This window comes from Geospiza fortis, unplaced genomic scaffold (assembly GCF_000277835.1).
Source record: "Geospiza fortis unplaced genomic scaffold, GeoFor_1.0 scaffold181, whole genome shotgun sequence".
In the NCBI taxonomy this organism is placed as follows: domain Eukaryota; kingdom Metazoa; phylum Chordata; class Aves; order Passeriformes; family Thraupidae; genus Geospiza; species Geospiza fortis.
Genome location: NW_005054412.1, coordinates 269813 through 289897, shown reverse-complemented (window position 1 = coordinate 289897; position 20085 = coordinate 269813). Strand labels below are relative to the sequence as shown.

Here is a 20085-nt window from a genome sequence, read left to right as displayed (position 1 = left end):
AAAATACTGTCTACCAGTGTCTTATCACATTTTGAAGCTTATTCTGTCTCTCCCCTCTCCCCTAGGAATAGGTGGGGGTTTTGTTTGGTTTTGTGATGATTTGCTGAGGTAATGAAGGAGTAGGAAAAGAAACTGGGAGTGGAAAATACAGGAGCTAACAGTGAAGAAGTTGCTGTGGAAAGCATGATCAACTGTGCAGAATGTGAAAAGGGTGGAAGAGAAGAAGGATGCAAAGGACGCTTCGTGATCTAGCCAGGAATGGACAATTAACAACCCCTGACAAATCACATCTGAGGGGCTGGATATAACACAAGCAATACTGGGGCTACAGCTGGAGAACAAGCAGATGACAACATACAGAGAATTTGAGAAGACTCAATGAGGGGAAGCCCACCAGTGCCAGCTGTAAGAACAGTGGTGTCCTGGCAAAGGAAGAGTCGCAGCGTAAGACTTGTCTTTTTATTTCCAAGTCAAGGAAGCTGCAAGCATCACATTTCATACTGTTATTTGTCACTGTTATTCTTGTTATTAAACCATTTTTGATAACTTTTTGTGTTGATTTAAATCCTCTGGGTTGCCACAGATATTTGCTGAAGTTACCATTAGCAATCACGTGATGCTAGAAAATAGTCTCCTTCCACCATGGAGCTAATTTCTAATTTTCGTTGTTCCAAACTTGTCATATTGCAACATGCACATTGGCATTATAAGAAAGGGTACTAAAGACAGTTTCAGCAGAGACACAGATGTAACTTACTTTTCCAGTCCAAAGATGTCTATTGGCTGATAACCAAATGCCAGGGTTGCATTCTACATCACGCCTCAGATTTAATAACCTAAGTTGCACATCTCTAACTTATCTTCTCATTTCTACATCTTTCAAAGGCTTTTAGCTCAATGTAACTTGTTTTTTAAATGATCTTTTCTTGAACAGTTCAAATATCAAGCTAATTTTTTTTCTCATTCCAAAAAGTCATAAAAAGTAAATATTTTAATAATACAAGTTTTTATTTTCTTTATTTTTACCAAAGCCAGCTCATACTCCAAGGTTTTTATAACACATTAAAAATTTTTGAACATGTTCACAGAATTCTTTGGCATAAAAGATGCCCAGAAAATTCTATTATGTTGTTTTGGGTTGTTTTTTTTTTTCTTTTGCTCTGATGGTTTATGTGTTCAGATATCTCCAAGCACCTGACTTTTGTGAGGACTTTGGCCCCCAGGCCAAAGAGAAGTCGTCTCAGATGGCACCTTTGCATCATTCTCCAGACACCATACTTTTACTGATATCGCAATGTAAAATACACAATGATTTTCTTGCTCTGGTAATTAGTAGCACTATTTAAAATATTTTTTTTTAATAAAATAGCAATTTAAAAATTTTGTACTTCTGATGAAGTGCATGTCAAGAGATGTACAAAGAAACACCAAATTATTCTGTTCTCTGACTCATATTTATCACATTGCCACATTTAAAAGGTAAGATATTTGGTGCCAGCAACTTTTGTTTCTTCACAATTCACGTGTACAATGTTGCCTACACAGTATCAGGAGCCCTCCTTTCTACTGCAAAACACATTATTGAGATTACATTAAGTGGAACATAACAGTTCACTTCAAGTGAACATTCAGCTCAATGTTACAGTTGAAGCTGCTTGATGCCTCCCATTATGAAATGTTGTTTATCAGTTCCTCACAAATCTTCATGAACACTTTAAATGTGGATTGAAATCTTCCATGTTTACTGTCTGTCCTCAGATTGACTTACCCAACTTAAAAGTCCTCAACCGATTCCCAAAAGATAGAACTGATGAGGGGAAAGTGCATTATTTTTCAGGTTAAAGAGACCAGAAGGAAGCAAACTGGAACTCTCCCCAAACAGATTCCCTAAAATGTTCACTGATAAAGTTCAGTTTTTCTTTGATTTATACAGATATGCAGAAAAGCAAAGGAATGCTCAAAATACAAACCCCTAGAAGTGTCTTCATGCATTTAAAAGCCTTCAAACCTTAAAGAGATATTTTCTGAAGATCTTGCTGGGATCACAGAGGATCCACCTCCTCTACAGCTTCTGCTCATTGACTGCATGGTTGAGTGTGCCATGTTGCACAACCACCACCAAGCATCTCTCATTTGGAACTATCAGGGGAGAGGCAGAACTTCCTTTCCAACATCCCTTTTCTGATAGTCTGAGGCCATGATAGCTCCAGTGTGGAAAGGTGACCTGGAGTTCACTGTTTTGTACTCTTGGTGCTGTCCTGTAAGGGACCGCAGAGGAAAGAGGAAATGGCCACACTGAAGCACTGGGGCAGCCAAATAACTATGAAGTAAAACATAGTTTGAATTCCCTTACATTTGTGAGCCTGATTTAGTTAATATTCATACAGTACCATTGCATAGTGCTTTGGATTTAGAGAGGGTTTACCTTTTTTTTTAGTTGAAACATTTAATTTTTTTCATAGTCTTTTTCAAAAGGGATGTTTTAAAATAGTAAAATTTTACCAAATACTAAACAGCAAAGAAATAAATTACTTCTGATCTTTAAAAAGCAAAACAAAACCAAACTGCAAGAAACCTTCCGAAAAGGGAAGTGAAAATCAATAGATCATTAAAGGAATAAAATCCCTTAGCAATGGAATCTGTATACTGGTGATTAAAGTTCTGTTCCCATTTCTGTATGCACACATGTCTACGTCTATCCAGGAAATATTTTTAGTTCTTTCCTTATAGTGTATCTCTTCTCATAATAGTCCAATTTTAGCTGTTTCCACACATGATTTCTATTTCTGCCCTTCTCTATCACAGACCACGCATTACCACTCAGTTGCTTACAACCTGAGGGTAAAGGAAAACATGTGAACCAATTGATTCTTTTGGAGAATCTCAGAGGGTAAGGAGGACAGGGTAAAATTATCAGCACAAAATTTCTTGAGCATCAAACTCCAATGGTTTCTCACCAGCATTTCTAAACAATTTGAATTATCCCCTGTCCTGTGATGAGCCAGCAAAGATGGGCCACTTTCATTGGGTGAGGGATTACATTCTAAGAAGGCACAGCTTCAACACTGCGCATAAAGAACACCAGTAACTGCTGCACCACATTTGGCATCTTACAGCTTAAGTATCTAACAGCACAGATAATATATTAAGATGTATAAACCAACATCTATTCAAATAAAATCCTTCTAAACACCCAATTTAACTGGCCTCAGACAATTATCTTTTCATTTTGCCCCTGTTTATCTGTGAAGTTACAGTTTCTGGCTAACCTATGCACTGTTTCATACCCTAAGGATCAGATATTTAAGTCTTAGATTTTAATTAGTGCTCTCTGGCTTTGAAATACCCAGGAGATACATATTACTGTTTCATTTCATTTCATTTTTCCTTCTTCATTACTGGGTTTGCAGATCACAGACAACTTTAAAGAAAATGAGGCCAGCTTCAACTACACTAGCTAGGATGGTAATCATATTCTGCCTAGTTAGGCATTTCTAATACACATAATATGTGGCATCTAAACACTTTCCAAGCAGGAGACCTGACAGCAATGCTACTTCTAATGATAAATGCACAGCAAGTGTATGTTGTAGGAAGAATGCACTTGAACTGTTAAAAACCATGTTTTGGGTTGAGGATCCCTTTTCCTCTCATTCTTCCTGTTCTGGAAACATGGTTTACTCAAGTGTTCCCATTTATGAGGTGCTAACCACTCCCACAAAAATGTGCAGTCTTTGTTTGAAGAATTTGACAGAAAGGAAGTATTAAGATGTCTAGACAGAGTCATACAGAAATATGGGCAGGATGTAAGGACTTTAAACTAGAAGAAGGTAGATTTAGACGAGATATAAGGAAGATATTTTTTACAATGAGGCTAGTGAAAACCTGGAACAGGGTTGCCCAGAGAGGTGACAGATGCTCCATCCCTGGAAACAGTCATGGTCTGGATGGGACTCTGAGCAACCTGATCGAGTTGAAGATGTCCCTGCTCATTGGCAGGAGGGGATTGGTCTAGATGAGCTCTGAAGGTTCTTTCCAACCCAAACTATTCCATGATGCCAAGATTCCAAAGTTTCATGTCAGCCACACATGAAAAACACAGACATCCAAAGGCAGTGTCTGATTAAATACTCCTGTTTGCCTGAATTTGTACAGGGTGTGAGTAAAGGTATTTTGAAGCATTGTTGTCATTAAAAAGAACATTGTGTACTTGGTGTAGCACCATGAACTATTTCCCAAAGGGAAGATAAAGACCTGAAAGCAGCTTTAAATAGTTTTGAGATATATTCATGCAGGTTATTTAAAAAGAGGGAGAAGGATACTTTCCCCTCATGTTCATCACTGATTCTTTTCTGTTGCCCATCCACCTAACTGCACTGTCACGACTACCAGAAGGAACTTAAGTAATATCAACAAAGAAAGATGTGAGACCTAAGTCTTAGGGGTGAGTCCAAGAAGTCTATTTCATGTTTGTGTAGGAGGACAGGAAAAGTTCTGGAAAATGTGGTGAAATTCGGCCACCAAAGTTAGGAATACTTGTGGAAGAAGAGGTAACATTAGGAACTGTTCAGATGAAAGGTATTTTTTCTTAAGGGACTTGTAGCCTAGTTTAAAGGAGAATTATGTTCTAATCTCATTCAGAAAGCATCCATTATGTGCTTATAAGGTAATTATACTAAGAATTTTTCTCTGTTATCTGTTGACGAGAGAAACTGCTCATCTGAAATCTCTGCCATAGCCAATATATCACCATGATCTAATTAATCATGGACATTCTTTCTCAAATTATGTCTACAGGTGACTTTTTTCCCTCAAAATTACCATATAAGCAAAAAGCATTTTTCAGAAGCTTGGTCTCTTAGGAAAGCAGGAAATTTCACAGCCTTTCTACTGAACTATTCTATTCTATTATTTCTTGAAAAAATCCATCACAAAGTTGTATTCATTGCTCCATTCAAATACATAAAGAGTATACGAAGAGCTAACGTGAAAACACAGATACAGATATTGCCATACGTCACAGAAAACTGGTATGTTGCCATTCATTTGAGAGTTTGGAGAAGGTGTGCCCTCCTTACACCTTCCAATGATAAAGCCAAAACACCCCACAGTATGTCAATATCCTGGGACAACAACAACATTTCAGTAGTTTAATGGAGATTACTTTCCTTAAAAAGGAAACCTCACTTACATCCAACCACAGCAATATAATTCTGAAAAAGTAACAAACAGAGTTGCTGATAAATATTCCCTGAAGAGTTTCCTTAACTGACAATATATATGCCTCTCTTTTCCTGATAACAATCACTGAACTTCCTTGTTCAGGTTTCCTGTTGCAACAAGACCTATCTATTTCCATCATTGTGAAGGAACTCAGGATTTATTCTTAAGGAATGGTATGAAAGGGACTGCAACAAAAGCAATAGTTGCAAGTTCCTCTATAATCTTTCAGATCCTATGATTTTGTGTATTAGATCTTGTGTGAATTAGCCTGGTAGAGCCTCAGGCTAGAAGCATTTGCCCTTATCTTCAAAAATAAGAGCCATAAAAAATATTTATGAAGATCCCACTTGATCTTACAAAGATTCCTATTTTGCACACTACCCATAAACTCCACTTACATTTAAACCATTCAAAGAAGGCCTGTTCCATATTACAAAGAATTCCTGATATATACAATTGTATCTCCATCAGCAAACATCAGTCACCTATAGCAAGTTGCAAATACCTAAACAAGCACTTGGATCAAATTCAGAGTCAGAAATAATGACATCATAAAAGTAACAAGAGGAAATACTCAACATCCTATCCCACTGAAGATGCACAATGCAATGCAAGTTATATTAGTGTTCAACACATGAAAAATCCAAGGAATGCACAATCTAAAAAAAAAAAAATCTATCCATTAGGTTTACTTCTAATGCAACAAAGAAATACACACTTTCAAGGAAATTCTTATTTTAGCTAGAAAACCTCATCAGCACTTCTGCAATGGGAGTTAACCGCTTTGACCTCAGCTGGAATCAAACCTTGGGGCTGAGAAAGCTATGCTTAAGAGAGGACCCAGGAAAAGGATTGAAATGAGAAAAAAAAGCATGTTCTCCAGAAATCCTGGGGTCACTTGATGACTGAAAACTTTTTAGCACATTCCTGGAGTCCAGACATAAAGTACTTGATAAGACTTTCAGCACCACAGCTCATGAATAACCATGGTTCCCATATAAGGAGTCTGCTGAGATATCAATTCATGAATCACTTTACAAAACTCTCAACCCTGATATTAACTGACAAAGGCTTGGCTCCTTCCAAAGCTGCTTCACTCTTCACACCAGTTACCAGACACAAGCTCAACACAATAAGAATTTTATGTCTTTTAACAAGGCCACATGCTACTTCTGTGCCCAAAAAGTTCTGAAAATTTAAATGCACACTGCATTTTTCAACCCGCTCAAGATTTCGGAAACTCTAGGCATAAATGAGGAGATGAACAGTAAAGTATATATTAAAATACCACAAAGCAGAAAAGGAATAACAGCACACTATTTGTACTAGGTTTGGACTCTAATTTTATTTTTCTCAGTGTTTGGGCACAAGTCTCTTCAAATAACCTACAACACCTTGTTGGACTATCTGTACAATACTAGCTTGTAAGGAATTCATTCTTTGCAATGTTAGTGTCCCAGTGAGTTTAAGAACAGTTAAATAACTGCTGTAGTAGCATTCTTGTTGCACAAGATGTGAAACATGGTCATTCTTAAGTAATTTACAAGTTACACTTTTCTATACTTTTATTCTACTTTTCTCCAAAAAAAATTCCTTTCAATTTGGTATAGGTTCACAAAGCACTGATAAAAAACTGTTTGACTCACAGAGAAATAAGAAATATATGGGTAGATCATAAATCTCCAGAAAAAATGTAGGAACTTAAGAGAAAAATATTTATTTCACACAGTATGAAGGATATTGTTTAATCAGTTTTAAAAGTAAAAGTAAACATAAATTCTCTTTTCACTCACATGCTGTCAGTAAAAAAAAAAAAACCAGGCACCATACTAACTGAAGTTCACCATTTACTTAATATATGTGAAATGTCTGAGTTCATTGACAATAAGAACAAATATACCTCTAAACGCAAAACTGAAAGTACTGGCATGATTAGGAAGCTATGCCTATGACATTTTGGTTTATGGATGCAACTTAAGAAAGGGTGAAGTTTCCTGGATTGTCATTTTTGAAGTTTAAGGTTCCTTCATTCTCAAAGCGGTTTCACAGATGCAAAGCAGATTCCCAAGACTGTGGTCCACCAAGATGACAAAGTGACACATGATATGGCCATGCCAGTCAATGGGGCCAGCACAAACAACAAGATCACCCACAAAGGTGCTTCATTCCATTACCTGGCAATTAGGACACACACTTAAACAGATGACAATTAATGTTTAATACCTGCTTGTTAGGGATAGCGGATACAGACACTGCCAACTATCCTAGGAAGCAAAGACCTGAATGGAAATGCTTTTTCTCCCTAATGCATGTCCTTACTTACTAGACTGTAGACGCATGCACCTTTGTGCTTCCTATCTCTTTAGTTTCATGCGTCTTGAATTCCTGCACACAAAATATCAGGACACCTGTTTTGGAGGTGGAAAATGTGGACCAGTGCCAGAAAAGAATCAGATTACTTTAGTCTACCAGAAAGTCATTGGTTCTGGTACCTCGTACAGCTCTATCCATGTATAGGGCTTTAAGCTATAATTACAGATTTGTCCATGACAAGAATATCAGGTATTTTGGAGTCCTGTCAAAAATGTTGGCTGTTCTGTGCTACCTTGCTGTGCACCTACAGTACTTATTATGAAACTACTCTCATGCTTACTTTGCATTTCCTGCAGGTTTTCCTCTCATCTTGTCCTTTATCAAACATCATCCATCCATCTGGCCATCCATCCATTTAAAAGAGAGTGTTATATCCCAGGGCAATGGAGAAGGTGTAGGTGTTATGGAGGTGGCTGTAGGCTCTTTTTACACCATGCCTCTGACTTCCCTATAAAAAGCTGTATCCAAATCTAGACCAATTCACCAACCACCAATCAAACACTTCTCCAAAGAATGCAATTATTCCAAATTCTAATGTGTGTAACTGGTATGAATTCAGTTTGGGTTGGCAGGAACATGTAAGTAGGTGTAGATTGCTTGTAAGGGGTAGGAAAAGGAGATGAAACTTTTAAAAAATTGATTTAAATAAGTAGAGAAGGAGTTATAAAAGCTGCATTTTTGTTCCATTTAAACACAAGCTGTTATGTAAGTGTCTGCAGCAGTAGTCTGGTTTTAAAGAAAGTTAAAGAGGCACACACTGGCTCTCTTGCAGCACATAAAGTTATTTAACATACCTCAAGGAATTGAAAATATTACAGACTGATTTTTTTTTCTAGTTAGCATCTCAAATCTGCCTGTAATAAGAGTATTAAAGTTAGCAGGCAGAAGTTATTAAAGAAAAAAATTATAAAATGATTGTCTGAAGAAATTAAACCACCTGGTACTGTAATGGCTTTTTAAAATAACAATACTTGGGAGGCCCAAAAAAAAAATGTTTACAGTGTCAAATATTAGCAGGTTTGAATGTTTTTATCAAATTTTCACACACATAAGAAAAAAAAAATATTGAGCTGCAACATCAGAGAAAAATCAAACTAATGACAGCCTAAGGAATCTACAAATGGATACAGGAAAAAAGGCCAAACTGGAGATTCCAGCTTACTACAGTATGGATCTTCTCAACAGCTACTTTTTACAGATAAATCCCCATGCACCAAACAATTAAAGAGAGCACTCTTACTAAAGCAAAGCACTTTGTTTTGCTGATACTGTTAAACCAATATTCACACCTGGACTTTCATGCCTCACACCATGAGCTGTGCTGCAAGGTGGGCAACAAAACGCACCTGCCATCTACAGGCACACATAATTTTTCAGACCACCCACATTTTTGCTTCTTCAACCTCCACAACAGTACCAAGCAGACTTATCGCAACATTGCTTTACCTGTCAACAGAAAACCCAGCAATTAAGTCTCCCAAGTTAAAAAATGTCAAGGACTCCAGAGCTGTCTCTAATTTAAAAATCCCTAGGCAGCTTTTGCCTCTAATATTAATGAGTACTCCTTGAATACTATCTGGTTCAGGCTATTACATTTTACTATAATTATTTAGATAAAACTAAAGTAAACAGGCTGAGTCATCCAGGCAATAGGCTCACAGTGGGATATCTGGAAAATGTGGCTTTACTAAGAACATCTGCTAACACCACAACACTTACTGAGGTGTGTAAAGTCCCAGTGACAGGGTTTTTTTCTTCTGAGAAAGTTTAAATAATTGCAGATCAAAAATGCATGTTGGGTCGGAAATAGCCCATGAAACCATCCTTCATTCTGTGTACCACAGCATACTTCAGAGATTGCTCAGAGGAGTGTTTTGAAGTTTACACATGAGTTTATTCATAGGTTGATGTCCTCTCTGAAAACTCAGAGAGACTATTTTTATTCAATATGGACAGTCAGATCAATAAAAAAGACAGACAAGCTTTATTAATATCAGGGGTTTTGCCTCACAGGAAGGTGCAGAGCACTAAATGCTGTTGCTGTCTTAATAGCCTACACAAACTCATTTTTTCCTGAATAGTGACAGATCTCACTTGTACATGATACACTTTGCAACTGACTCAATTTCTGCATTCTTTTTAGGGACAGTCATTTGCATTTCTCCAGGGATTCTGATTATAATGGGGGCTTTTCTCCCATGATGCGTTTTATTTTTTGCTGAATATAGAAGCCAAAATATTGAGATAGTAGATCTGTCATTACTACACTGTATAATGACCTCAGATTGTGATGGTTTGTTATGTTTTTGTGGGGTTTTTTATCTCCACATCTGGCTAAAACCTTTATTCAAAATCAGCATAATTTTTGCAAATGTGACTACATGACTATTTCCATATTTGGTATTGACATCTCTACTAAGCAATTCCTTTCAGGCTTTCCATCTTCTGTCAGTTGAACTTTGGACCCTTAGCAATGTATTTTGGACAGATGCAAACCTAAGACAGCTTTTGGCTTGCTTTTTGGTTGAAATTCCAAACCTCCTCCAACATTCAAGTCCCCAGACTCTTAAGTCTAATGAACTACACTGACTAATTCTTTTGAATTTTCAAATTTCTCCTTCTTAATGTAATAAAACCTTTAATATTGGACTGGTTTCATTTTCTGGTCAACACAAATGAAATCAGTATATGATTACAACACCTAATGCTCTTCTTAAGACAGCTTTTTTATAATATCATTATTATTAACAGCACTAAATCTAGACAGATAAATGTTCCCAGTTAGCACTAGCAGCATTTTGTCTGTAATATGCATCTAGAAAGTCTAAGGTACCTCATGATACACTAGAATTTCTCCTGCTGCTAAGAACTATTACAGCTATCTGTCTGCATGCAGTCTGAGATATGATCCCAGAAGACTCCCACCAGAATCTCCAGAGAGACATCCTCTCCAAAGTGATTTTCAAAAAAGTATCCTGTTTTATTTATGCAGGTTTATCCTTATTATTAACTGCTTAAGTATTAATTTAAAAACTCCATTTTCAAAGTAAATTTTAAGCATTTACTTGATCCCAAAGTAAGGCTCCCTGCTGTATGTTTCCCATGGTTTCCCAATTTATACTTTACAGCAGAAAAGAATATCACCTATCTTACAGCCCTGTAGTATACAGCAGCTGCTGTGCAAAAATAAATCTATTCCATTTTCTCAAGTCACTTATTCTGCAAACATCAATATCCGCTTGCAAAACAGAAAGAGCATGTACAGTTTAAGACAGAAATAATTTGTATAAAGCTTCATCAAATTTGTTCCCTTCCAGGATTTTTTTTCTTCCTGAACATGGTGTGCTCATCAGAAACTGCCTTACTCTGTAAGTTGTCTTCTTTTTTTTGCTAGAAAATCTTAACAGTTCTAAGTAGCTGAGGAAAAATTTTTCTCTTCTGTTCCAGAGTAAGAGAAAAGGCTAAGCAACTTAAATTTCTTTGTCTCTTAACTACTCTCCACTCCATTAGGAATAATTAGTAATCTTCTACAAACTTTCCTTGGATGAGATCCTTCATTTGAAAGAATAAAATTTCATGTTACCCCCCTCTTGCCTTAATAAATTTTAAAGTCCCTAGAAGATTTTCTTTCAAAAAGAAAAACAAAACAAAACCAGGGTTACAATTCCTCTAGAACAAAATTTCAAAAAGCTTTGACTGAAGAATAAAAGAAGCCAAATCAGAGCTCCATGACCTACCACCTACAGGTGTTCAATTCCATGGTAACATGAGACTTCCTAAAGATTACTCAGCCTTATATTGTTTTATGCATATTATTAGCATCCAATTCTCCTGCAGGGAGCTATGCTCAGAAAAAAGTTTCTTCGAAGGTGAGTGCTCACAGAAGCAACCTGAGCTGTCAGGTAAGACTTTTGAGGTTTCCCATGGGAAATGTCTGTAGGTTGCATTTTGTACATAACAGTACCAAACCACTCTTGCAGCACACACTGTGAGCCACCAGTTTTGTGTGACGGTGGTCACAGGGATCTTAGGATGAGGGAATAGACGTAGATCTGACTCTATGTTTCAGAAGGCTTGATTTATTATTTTATGATATATATTACATTAAAACTATACTAAAAAGAAGGAAAAGTTTCATCTCAGAAGGCTAGCTAAGCTAAGAATAGAGAAGAATGATAACAAAGGCAGCTGCCTCAGACTCTGAGTCAGCTCTGCTGTGATTGGCCAATAATTACAAACAAGCAGATGAGACCAATGACAGATGCACCTGTTGCATTCCACAGCAGCAGATAACCATTCTGTTCTTGAAGCCTCTCAGCTTCGCAGAAGGAAAAATCCTAAGAAAGGATTTGTCTCTTAACTACTCTCCACTCCATTAGGAATAATTAGTAATCTTCTACAAACTTTCCTTGGATGAGATCCTTCATTTGAAAGAATAAAATTTCATGTTACCCCCCTCTTGCCTTAATAAATTTTAAAGTCCCTAGAAGATTTTCTTTCAAAAAGAAAAACAAAACAAAACCAGGGTTACAATTCCTCTAGAACAAAATTTCAAAAAGCTTTGACTGAAGAATAAAAGAAGCCAAATCAGAGCTCCATGACCTACCACCTACAGGTGTTCAATTCCATGGTAACATGAGACTTCCTAAAGATTACTCAGCCTTATATTGTTTTATGCATATTATTAGCATCCAATTCTCCTGCAGGGAGCTATGCTCAGAAAAAAGTTTCTTCGAAGGTGAGTGCTCACAGAAGCAACCTGAGCTGTCAGGTAAGACTTTTGAGGTTTCCCATGGGAAATGTCTGTAGGTTGCATTTTGTACATAACAGTACCAAACCACTCTTGCAGCACACACTGTGAGCCACCAGTTTTGTGTGACGGTGGTCACAGGGATCTTAGGATGAGGGAATAGACGTAGATCTGACTCTATGTTTCAGAAGGCTTGATTTATTATTTTATGATATATATTACATTAAAACTATACTAAAAAGAAGGAAAAGTTTCATCTCAGAAGGCTAGCTAAGCTAAGAATAGAGAAGAATGATAACAAAGGCAGCTGCCTCAGACTCTGAGTCAGCTCTGCTGTGATTGGCCAATAATTACAAACAAGCAGATGAGACCAATGACAGATGCACCTGTTGCATTCCACAGCAGCAGATAACCATTCTGTTCTTGAAGCCTCTCAGCTTCGCAGAAGGAAAAATCCTAAGAAAGGATTTTTAATGAAAAGATGTCTGCGACAGTTTTGCAGCACAGACCAACACAGCCATCATTCAGAAGTCTTCTACTGGCCTTTACACTTGATACATTTGTGTCTGTATGCACACCATCTCAATGAATAGGTATGACTACGAATATCTATCACTGGTTTACTCCACTTTCATCGCTTTGAAATATTTTCCAGGTTGCATTTGATTCTCTCTCGGCTGCTGTGCTGAAGTTCATGTTTGATAAGACTTTAAAAGAAGGCTTTTAATGAGTGTTAAGGATGAAGACATTTTCCTCATACACCTTCAGAACTTTTTTGTTTTCTAAAAGCTAAATAACTCTGGATTTTGAATAATTACACTCTTTTCAATGTATTTTGCCAGTATAAAAGTATCTGGACAGCTCTGGCACTAAAAAAAAATTGTGCACGTACTTTGTCAAGACATGAAAAAACTCTAGGTATAGGGCCTGTATCTATAATGAAAAGTAGAAAATTACAGTGATCAATTTAGCAAGTCAGTCCAATTTTACTGCTGGTGAGTCTAATCTCCATACAAAATCTCTGGTACAACCATGCCACCCAACAAACAGGCAGGTCTCCAGGGCAAATCCTAATACACTTTAGCAGTTGCACATTTTGTTCAGGTTCTCAGACTGAATGAGGAAGCATTGATGACACAAGAACTATTCATCTTAAAGCGGGACTATGCTGCTCACCAAAGGATCTCCTGCCAACAGACCACTGTTCCAGAAATTGATCAGATTCTAATAGTTTCCAGCATTTTAAAGTATCTTCAAACTGCAAAAGTACAAATGTACTCGCCAAGATTACCAACACTGTATGCTCCATTCTACCTGACTAATTAATGAGACAAGAAAAGTACAAAGATAAACATATGGAAAAGCCAATATCTAAACATCTCTGATGTGAAACTTCTCTATGCTCTTCACCAGTCTACTCAACAAACATGGTGGAGAAGGTTATAATATACAGCTAATATCTTCTACTTCCATCATTACTACACCTGAAAATGTAAAATGAAGAATCTCTCCTAAAAAGAACTGAAAGTAAGTTGCTATTTTGGAAGCTATCATCTGATGAGGATCAGACTGAACACACAAGCTCCAAACAAAACTTGTGATCTCAAATGGAATATTATACAAACTGGAATATCATCAAAGGCGGCAAAATTAAGCAACTTCCATGGCAAAAGAGTAGATAAGAGACAGTCAAAATAAGAGCCTGAGTCCCAAGATCTACCCTGTTGAGTGTATCAAATTTCTGTGTTTATTCCCTAGAACAGAAAATTTGTTTAGAAAAGTGGTCATAAACGTTGGAATTGCACTTTCTGCATTTGGGTATACAACTGAGATGTTCACAGTTTTGGAAAATAGCTCAATGTTTTCTGTAAGAAATATGTTCTTCTGGACCACTTGAATAATCTAAATATTCAAGAAGTTACAAGAAAGAATCAAAATGAAAGAGCAAAAATATCAAGCTATAGGAAACCAATAAATATCCACTCTACTCTCTTATTTACTATTTATAAACACTAGCAGTTATGATTCAATTCCCTTGTACATTAGATAATGGTATTGATGATGCTTAAAAACAAATTCTCTTAATTTTTTAAATAAGCTGAACTTTCATAAATTCCCAACAAAAATACAATTTATTACTATGTAAGTATTATTGAGGAAATCCTTGATATTTTTGGGTGAAAAATTTTTAGGACTCTTATATCCAAAATCAGCTTTAGTGCTGAAAAAGGTTGAAGGAATATGCACACTCAACCTCATTATGCAAATGAAATGGGAATTTCCACCAGTTCTGGTTTATTGGATAGCATTTCATTCATGCTATTTTTAACAGACATCTGGGGAAGCAAATACTGCAGAAAACATACTGAAGAACATTTGGTTCAATGAGCAGAATGAATTAGCATTAACTGCAGTTTTACTGTTTGGCCAGTTTCAATGGCTGTTTTGTAAGCTGTAAGTGACCACAATTTTTCCTGGCTATTCATACAGGCAACTTCTTCACTGCAACATGGATGAAAAGTGATAACTGTGCAAATATACATGCATGCATGGCAAGGAGTTGGGGAAAGGGGCATGCATTTCAGTGTAAATCTGGACTGGAAAGCACATATGTCATCTTCTTGAAAGCTCGAACATCCCTTATTCATGTCTATAAATCTGCCAGCTAGGGGAGAGGGGGGGAACAAAGATTTTATGGTTTAAGTGGCCAAGCTTTCTCTGGTAGAGATGCTTAGGCAGAAAGGTGAGAAGCAATGTCTCAAGTCAGTACACCTGTAAAACACAGAGGAGAATACTGAAAGCAAATTTGCAGACAACAAATAAAGAAGTGGGCTTTTGCAATCAAGAGCATACCTATAAAAAAGGCGTATATTAAAAGAGAAATGCTGCATAGAATAAACCTGAAGTTCTGTGAATGCATTTTTTCATGTGAGCAGCTCATTTGACTCAAGTGCTACTACAGATTTTATTTAATGAACGCCACATGATATTATATTAACAGCCACCTGACGATCACGCTAACAGCCTGTTCTGAGGATTTCAGTGAAGATCAGCATCCTCCTTTTAAGAGTTTAACACAACAGAAACAAGTGAGTCACTCACTGCCATACAGCCAAGTACTTCCAGGCAGCCAGGGCCAAGCTGGAAGCACACGCCTAGGGAGGGAGGTACTTCCAGCACAGCTGGACACAGGTGGTCTCAGTGAGGGGTTAGAGTTTCGGGAAAAGTTGTGGAATGTCCCTCTACTGGATAAAAGAGAGACCCTGTTAATGTACTTACTGTGAGGAAGGAAATGAGGACAAGTATTGATGCGCCCAAATGAGAGGGAGCTGAGGGTACCGTGCAACTGCTCTAAAGAGGGTGGAGATGAAAACGGAGGTCCTGTAGTAGGAAGATAAAGGGGGCATTGGATGCAAAGCCATTGGAAAAACAACTTCTTTCATTCTTGCCTTTCTGAACCATTAGTCTAAGTGGTAGATCCAGCCACAGTCTGGCCTCTCTTGCCTCAGTTTGTTCCTTCCTCATACACAGAATATCTGTTTCCAAGGCCCAGCAGTTGTTGACATTTGAAAATATCACACTGCAGTGGAACACTTTATATTTATGCCTCTGTTGAAAGCAAAGTTGTATCTCGAAGTCCCCAGAACCCACCATTCCTTTGCAATTGCCAAAGCACGAGTTTTTGACGAGGGCAGAGTAAGTCAGCCAGCATGCTCTCCACTCCTAATCCAGCCAAAAGCTGCTTAACACATCAGTCTCTGTCCTATAAATCAGGGTAGATGAGGACTATAACTGATTTCCCCTTCCTGACTCTTTTAGGAAGGACAGATTAATGAAGGTTGCAGAGACATGACAGCTATTAACAGGGATAAACATGATACCCCTGACCTTAGCTGCAGTTCCTGGATCAGATGCGGGTGCACGCCTCCATGCGCACACGCACGTGTGTGCGGACACCACAGGACTCACATTTTCCTGGCAAGTTGTCTGCTGCTGGCAAGATGAAGCAGTAACGCTGCTGGCCCGGAGACGCTGAGCTGAGGACTAACACAGGCCAGCAAAGTCAAAGTGAAATTAGGTTTCAAAGTTCCAGTCCTAATTTTCCCCTAAAACTGAGTCATTCTCCTCATTGTTTCCATAACAGTAATGTGCTTTTGACAAGCAATCTGCACTTGCTTTCACATCCAGACATTCTGCATTGGTTACACTCTGCTTGGAGGCAGAGACACTGGCTTTGGACAGCTGAGATTGCAGCTTTTGTACATGATGCACCTCAGTACGTGATGAAGTCTGCCATATCCTCTGTGTGCAACTCTCGAGGCTCCAAAGCACTCAGAAAACATTAACAAAAAATAAAAAATAATTTAATTAAAAAAAATTAGGTCAGATCCTGCTAGCCTCAAAGCTCTCTTATTTTACAGTGCTGAGAAAGAAATAACTGTATGAGCAGAGGAGGTGTTCTGAATTAGGGTAAATCTCATAGGTAACTCACATTGCAAAATCCTATTTAGGTGCCTAAATAATAGCTGATTGCAAATATTTTATGAGAGTGGCCCTTAAACCTTAATCTTTGCCAACACACAGCTAAGGTGTATTGAAAGGCATCCCCTGATCTCTTCTTTGAAAACTGAACAACCCTGAGTTAAAGAAAACCTGAGATTTCTGGGAGACTTTCCAAAACTGCAAGCTAACAATGCCTGAAGCAGTCACTGCCATACTCTACGCTGAGGAATTTTCTCTTCTTACAAGCTGCTGTAATGTGCGCTTCATTCATGTAATGTTTTTGTGCTTACATATCCCATAAAAACTTTTTATGAAAATAGCATCATCACTGACACTTGACAAAGAAGGAGCATTTACTTCTTAATTTTATGGTCATCCACATACATTTTTATCTCCCATCAGCAGCTCTCATTATTAAAGTGTGTGTGGTTATCATATCTATTGATCATGTCAGATATGGAGATGATTGCTAGTAATTATGATGGGGATGGTGCCTATTGTTTCTGCATTTCATGCAATAAACAGCATGTTTAGCATGAAAACCATCTGTACATCCAGGCAGGGAAGAAACTGCAATGTATAGGGAGTACTGCTTGGTTTTTTTCCTCTTTGATGGATCCCTAATTAACTGACTTTTCTTAGCTGATTGCCAAGGGGATATGCAATGCCTCTTCCTGAAAGACATAAAACAGAGAAGGGAGATGATATAAAGAAGGAACACATAGCCTCATTCAAGGGCAGATTTGAGCCTGAAGTCAAAGCAAAGCTGACCTAATTATTCAGCCTAAAGAAAAGAAAATTGATGAGCCCATGGATTTTTTCAAAGAAAAAGGAATCATCTGTTTCCCATGGTCAAAGCAGATAAGAAATGTAGTAATGGATTTCATTTATAGCAAGGGAATCTGGGGAAGATAGCTGAAAAACAGTAAGAAGAGTTTACCACTGGCACAGAATGTCTTGGGAGGATACAGATTCTTCCTCATCACAGGCTTTAGAGGGACTTGTTAGCCAAGCATGCCAGAAATTAAATGTGGAATGTTAATCCCACACTTAGATGGGGAGATCGATTAACTGACTTCTAGATTGGGTTTTCTAAATTTCTGATTCTATGGCTTTTAAAATAGAAGTGCTATCTAAAGGCAAGAGCAAGCCACGGGAGCAGGAGAAACAAAGATGACTCGAAATAATGCAAATTGATGAGATTTTAGATTTTTCCTTTCTGATAGGGTAGAAATAATCTCATGCTAAAAGCTTTTTAAGCAACTTTAAAACACCAACTGTAGACAAGAACAGCTACATCAGGCATATAGATGCCTTTAGAGAAGCAAACCAGACATTTCTGGAGCATAATTCATATGAACTGTTCAAAACATCCACTTTCAACTGAGTCAACCAAACATCTACCATCTACTTTGTCAGTAAATCTAAGGGGTTTTTTTTCCTGGGAAAGAAATCTGCTGGGAATGGCTCAGTCCCAGGCAGCTACCTATGTGCAGCTATCTAATGTTAGCTACAATGGATCCCAGTACAGGTGACTGGCTTCCCAACCCCCAATTTTGCCTCCTGCTCGCCAGGAGTTCTGAACCCAGACCACAAAACAATGGCATTCCTCTTCCTCCCTGAGAAGTAATTCCCCAAACCCCAGAATTCTGATTATTTATAAATTTCTTCTCTTTACTCTTCTTTCCTGCCTTCAAATTTTGCTTTTCTCCTCCTGTTGCAACACCTTCACTGTCATTCTCATCACCTGGCTGAACCTGGAAGATACTGGAGGGATGTAGTGACAAGCCAGCAGAGTGTTGCTTCAAGATGCTTTTCAGGGAAGCAGAGACAGGCTTTACAAGCCCTGCACAGTTGGACAGCACTTCCTAATACTTGTAATGTTCTTAGATTAGCTATGAGGAATGCACAGACACGCATCGTGATCACACAAACTTCATTTGCCAAGCAAAACAAGTTAAAAGCTCGTTTGTAAAAAAATTATTTTCTCTCCAACTCTTGCTCCTGCTCAGAGAAGGCTGACTAGATGCATATCAGTCGGTACATCAGCTACTACTGGAAAGCAACCTAAACAAGTTCTCTGATATCAAACCTCCTGAAAAAGAGAGAGCAAAGTTGGTGTACACTTCTCAAAGGAATTAGAGACATAGTCTGATTTTCTCCTCTTTCTTCATTCCTGCAGTAAGAAAACAGTCAATGTTCACTGAATCTTTACCTGATAGAAAAGCAAATGCTACAACAAATAGCTAAAGTTGTGTTCTCAGCATAGATTTTTAGGATTTCTCTTTTTTCAGATCAGTAAAAAATGGTTTTAAGCACCAAAGTTTCAGACAAAGATACTGCTTACTCAAAGAAATGTTGATATGTCAGATGAACAAAGACTAAGCAGAGTCAGGCTATGTCTGCACTTTGGCACTAGACCTCCAAAAACCAACTACACACTTCCAAAACGGATTTAGACAAATCTGTTGTCAGCATTTCTTGAGTCTTTGCTGGAAAAACTGCCACAGGGTTCACTGTGAGGAGACACTGGGCAGCCACCAGTGTCATCCTTCAGATGAGAGAAACAAGTGAATCCAGACTACACAGCCAACTATCCAGGTGTCCTCTCCTTAAAGGCAAGGACATCCATTCTGAGCACAAAGCCACCTGGGAAACTCCTTTACTGACCAAATGTCCCCCTCACCTTTCTAATTCCCATTCTAAAAATATCTAAAGCTACTTTTTCACCATTGGTACCTTTTGCCTTAGAGTCAACTACAGCAATTTCATTACTGCAAAGCGCAGATTGGTGCTCTACTTTGATTTTTATTTCCATATTATAAGGTCCTCTAGAGGAATGCAGATGATGTTCTTGCTTCTGTCTGTGCCTGACACAAAAGGTCATTGCTGTGCCCAGGAGACACCTCCTTTTTCAGAGTCATCCTTCAACTGATAGAGTCAGGTCTGCGCAAGTTGCCGCCTTCTGCTCCGACACAGGCTAACGGAGCATTTGTCTGGATCTGGGAAAACCAAGAGGCCCTCCAGCTTCATGGGTTAGTCATAAAAATACAATTACACCACCTTGAACTGTGAAAGAATAATTGCACCAAAAACCATGATGAAGTGGTGAAGCTAAACAGATACACACATAATGACTGCGAAGTGTTTACTGCTATAACAAAATCTTCTCTGACTGATTCTTCAGCCAAGTGTTCTTTCAGACCTTTGATAGTTTAAAAAATTTTAGAAATTTT

The 20085-nt window shown here is 37.9% G+C and overlaps 1 protein-coding gene across 4 annotated transcripts in view; it reads right to left on the bottom strand.

Moving 5' to 3' along the window:
- DCLK1 (doublecortin like kinase 1) overlaps window positions 1-20085 on the bottom strand; it is a 224247-nt gene that overhangs the window by 93390 nt on the left and 110772 nt on the right. The gene's annotated exons all lie outside the window — the stretch shown is intronic.